This window comes from Chrysochloris asiatica, unplaced genomic scaffold, assembly GCF_000296735.1.
Source record: "Chrysochloris asiatica unplaced genomic scaffold, ChrAsi1.0 scaffold00020, whole genome shotgun sequence".
Taxonomy (NCBI): domain Eukaryota; kingdom Metazoa; phylum Chordata; class Mammalia; order Afrosoricida; family Chrysochloridae; genus Chrysochloris; species Chrysochloris asiatica.
In genome coordinates, this window is record NW_006408538.1 from 28,552,087 (window position 1) to 28,557,436 (window position 5,350).

A 5,350-nucleotide genomic window follows, 5' to 3' on the forward strand; every position below is an offset into this window, starting at 1 on the left:
CTTATCACAGACAGTATTGTACTTCAAGATCAATCTTGAAATGTTCTTTTTGATGATGCATGTGACAACATTCCTCTTCAGTTTGTTGCCAGCATAGAAAATTGTCAGATTCAAAATGGCCAGTATCAGTCCATTTCAACTAATGCCTAGGATATTGACCTTTATGCATCCCACTTCATTTTTCATGACTTCCAATTTTCCTACATTCATATGTTGTATATTCAACATTCTGATTGCTAATGAATATTTGTAGCAGTTTCTTCTCATTTTAAGTTGTGCCTCATCAGCAAATGAAAGTACCAAAAACTTTGTTCCATTTATGCCAATAAGGTTAACTACACTTTGAAAATGTACCTCTTCTTCAGTCATAGTGTCGTCTAACCTGACGGATTCATCTTCTGCCATTATATAAGAAAATGTGTTGCTGCTATTCATAAGATTTTCATTGATTAAACTTTCAGAAGTTCTGCGCCTCTCCTTCTGCCTGGTCTGTCTTAGCTTGGGAGCTCCTCTGACACCGGTGCATGGCTTCCAGCAACACACAAGCCATGACAAAGTCACAGATGAGTGGTTAGCTCATCTTTGTTGTTGATATTAAGTGCTATCAAGTCAGTTCTGAGTTATAAGGACCCTGTGTAGACTTTTTGAGGAGCTGCTGGTGGGTTTCAACTGCCAACCTTGTGGTTCACAGTTCAGTGCTGACCCTACGGCACCACGCCAGGAGTCATAATTTGATGCAAATGCTCATGAACTGTCAAGGAAATGGCTCACGTAGTTATGGAGGCTGGCAATGCCAAATCCACAGATCAGATATCAGTCTGGAGGATTCTTCTCACTCCCATTGTCATTGTTGTTGTTGTTAAGTGCTGTTGAGTCATTTCTGACCAATAGCAACCCTGTATAGGGTTTCCAAGGAGCAGCTGGTGAACTTGAATTGCCAACATTATGGTTCAGATGACTTAGCAGTCCATTACATTAGTCCAAAGTGCCACACCAGGACTCCCACATTGTAGTTGTTGTTGTTAGGTGCCATCAACTTAGTATTGACTCATAGCAACCGTATGCAACCAGACAAAACCCTGCCCAATCCTGGGCCAATCTCACAATTGTTGCCACACTTGAGCCCATTGATGCTGCCACTTTGCCAATCCATCTCGCTGAGGGTCTTCCTCTTTTTCTTTGACCCTCCACCCTATCAAACATGATATCCTTCTCCACCTTGTAATAGGAGCTAATAATTCCAAACCTGTAGATCAGATGACAGGCTGCAGAATCTGGCAGGTCAGGTGGTAGGCTGTTGTTTCAATTCCCAAGAGCTAGAGGTCAGATGAAGATGAGTCAAATACAAGATCCAGAGTTAGAGAGCGAACTTAGCTATAACATTCTTATGTAATGGACAAAGATCATACCCAAAGGAAACTAAGGGCAGTGACTTGAGTCATACCCTCTAGTAATTTCCAGTAATAAGAAAGGCATTCTTAATAGTTTAGGGAGGCAACATGGTGGGTGGGGTAAGATGACTATCGTAAGAAAGTATGGGATATATTTAGGTTACTAATGGTTAAAGACTTGGCTCCTAACTGAAAAATTGGCGTCTCAAGCTTACCCATTCACATGTGAAAAAGACCTACGAATCTGCTCCCATAAAGATTGTTGTTGTTGTTGTTAAGTGCTGCTGGGTTGGTTCCAACTCATAAAGACCATGTACAGGGTTTCCATGGAGTGGTGAGTTGGTTCCAATTCATAGAGATCAGGTACAGGGTTTCCATGGAGTGATTGGTGAGTTTGAACTGCTAACCTTGTGGTTCAAACTGACCTTGTGGTCCAGTGCTTTATTCTATAGCACTACACCCACAAAGGTTACAATCTAGAAAACCCCATAGGGTAGTTATACTCTGTCACATGGGATTTCTATGAGTCATAAATGGACTTGACAGCACCTAAAAACAACAACAAGGAAGTCAGGGTATGGTAAGTTCTTTTATCCAACCAGTCTACTGACAAGTTTGTCCTGTGGGCAAACTAGCCTTTCTAGCAAACTGATAAGAACCTGTGAAATTAAAGGAAGAGTACAGGCAAGAAGTCCTAGTGTGGCATTGTAGTGTAAACACTAGACTGCTAACCACCAGAACTGTGGTTCTAATTCCCTAGCCACTCCTCAAAAACCCTATACAAGGTCGCTATTAATCAGAACTGACTCAACAGCACTTAACAATTAATAACAACAGGCAAAGTTGATCAGATTCATCACAGTTCAAGAAAAAAATAAGTTTGGCCACATTAAGAGACATCTGTTATTGTTAAGTGCCATAGAGTGGGTTCTGACTTACAGCGACCCAATGCACAACAGAATGAAACACTGCCTAGTTCTGCACCATCCTCACAATTGAGCCCATTTTTGCTGACACCATGTCAACCCATCTTATTAGAAGTTTTCCTCTTTTTTGCTGATCCTCCACTTTTCTGAGTCCTTCCTGACAATATATCCAAAGTACAAGAGATGAAGTCTCACCAGTATTGCTTCTAAGGAACATTCTGACTGTCCATCCTCTAAGACAGATTTGTTTGTTCTTCTGACAGTGTATAGGATTTTCAAGATTCTTCATCAACACCATAATTCAATTGCATTGATTCTTCTTTGGTCTTCATTAGTAATTGTCCAACTTTTACAAGCATATGGTTTGGGTAAGGTGCACCTTAATCCTCAAACTGATATCTTTGCTTTTGAACAATTAAAAAAGGTTGTGTGTAGCAAATTGGCCTAATGCAACACACCATTTGATTTCTTTCTCTTTTTTTTTTTCAAAAAAGTTTTTATTGTGAATTGAGTGAAAGTTTACAAGGCAGATCATCAGTTTTACATTCAACAAATCATATACTTTGTTTCATTACAATGATTATAATCTCCTCCATGTACCATTAGTTAACAGTATGTCTCTATATTCATTTTAGCTCTTTTTTTCTATATATACACTCAGGCATATGTAATCATTTAAACCACCAAAGGTCACATTCTGCAAGTCTGCCTCTTGGAGGCCAGCTCTCAGTCCCTCTCTTTCCATGCATCTAGAGTCCTCAGCTGCTCCCTCTCTCCGTGTCCCCATCTCCACCTCCATCTCTGGTGTTGCTGCTTCTCTGGATAGGGTCCCACATTCTGCTTGTGCTCTTCTCCCTCAATGGTCCTAGGGTCCTCTGTTTCTGGACTGTAAGATTAACTAACCCCCCTTTTTGTTACAAAACTTCTACATTTACAATTGTGACAGTCGCAATTAGTCATGATAACAATTACTTTTTTTACCAGACCCATCTAGAAAAGATGAAAACCATTCGATTGGACTCAGTCTTCCCACACACACTTATAAACTAAACTCCCTCTTGAAAACTTGTAAGCCAGTCAATTCATGCCTTTATCACTCCCTCATTGTAAGTAGCCAGTGTCTAAGTTATCCATCCCTATCTACCTTGTACACAGAAGGATAACATTGATACATGATGTAAAGACTCCTTCCCTCTCTGTTGGTATTTTGAGCTACTACCTCTATGAATATAGGTCAAGTTAATCAAATTGTGGCAATTTACCCTCGTTTCCTTTATCAAACATTGTTTTTTTAATCCTCTTCTAGTAGAGTTCAAAGGAGCTCTGGTAGTGTAGTGGTTACGAATCAGGCTGTGAACCACAAGGTCAGCAGTTCAAAACTATCAGTTGCTCTGTGGGAGAAAGATGAGGCTTTCTGCTCCCATAAAGATTTACAGCCTTGGAAACCCTGTTCAGGGTCACTATGGGTCAGAACCAACTCGACGGCACTTAACAACAACAACAGTTGGGTTCTGATTATCAATCCATCAAGGCTAGGTCAAATGGGTACTATCTGCAAATTTGGGTGTTCTTGTGCATCTCCCCTCACTTCTTATCAGCTGGATGCTTCACTCTCAGTTATAGCTCTCTATGGCTATGTCCTTGTCCATAAGCTCAGGTGTCTGCAGGTCTCACCACACATTGGACCAACCAGACCTTCCTCTTTTCTGTCTCTCATCTCCAGGTCAACAGGAGTCTATGGAACGTGGTTGAACTCAGCCCAGTTCTTCAGTGTTGCCTTTCCCCCTTTTCCACTCACCATTAGTCTAATGTGGTTGTCAGCAAGCTTGCTTGCCTGCTCATATGTTCCCTTTGAGTTTCAGTCTTAGAGAGGGGTTTATCCTGAAGGGACTTGACTGCTTGCCTTGATGGCTTCCTGGCTGTCCATCCTCTAAGACAGATTTGTTTGTTCTTCTGACAATGTATAGGATTTTCAATATTCTTCACCAACACCATAATTCAATTGCATTGATTCTTCTTTGGTCTTCATTAGTAATTGTCCAACTTTTACAAGCATATGGTTTGCTTATTCTTGTAATAGCCAACCATACTGCCCTTTTTGTTTTGGCTTTTTCCTGATATTTTTTCTTTGAAAATGTATTTTCTGTCACTCTAGCTGTGCCAGACTGGTCTGCTTGTCCTTTCTAGTGGGAATGTCCCACCTCAGAAGATTCTGGATGGGGTTCAGGATTCCAGCTAAGGTCCTATGCACTGCAAAGGCTGCACAAGAGGCCTATTTCACTGGGAAAGTTCTAAAACCCCTTTTAGATATTCCAATCAGTTATAGGCTGAAGACAGGCTTATAAGCTTTCTGTAATCATGTTTCCCAACATTCCTTTTTGTCCCCCTCAAATGTCTATTTTATAATAGTAGGCAAGGAAAACCTTTGAGCATACATCACTATTTACTTCTGTCCCATTTAGCCCATGCAAACCTGTCTCAATGTTCCCCTATCTTCCTTGTTCTTCCACCCCCTTCCCCTTCTTGTGTATTGCCCTCCCCAATACCTGAACTATGATGTCTGCCCTCTACCCTGTGCTCTACCGACACCTCACTCCTCCTCCCCAACACACACCACCCCCCAAATGAGTAACCAACAAAGAATTTTTCTTTTTCTTTTCCTTTTTAGTATGGGTATCTTTTCTTAAGCTTTTACAATAATGGTCTTATGCAATATTTGTCTTTTTGTGACTGATGAATTTCACTCAGCATAACGTCCTCAAGGTTCATCCATGTTATGTGGTGGCTTACAGCTTCCTTGTTATTCTTCAAGGTAGCATAATATTACATTGTGTGTATGTACCAAGGTTTGTTCATCCATTCTTCTATTGATGGACACTTAGGCTGTCTCCATCTTTTTACTATTGTGAATACTGCTGCTATGAACATTGGTGTGCATATATCTACTCATGTTATGGCTTGTATATCTTGTGGATATATACCAAGTAGAGGAATTGCTGGATCATATGGCATTTCTATTTCCAACTTTCTGAG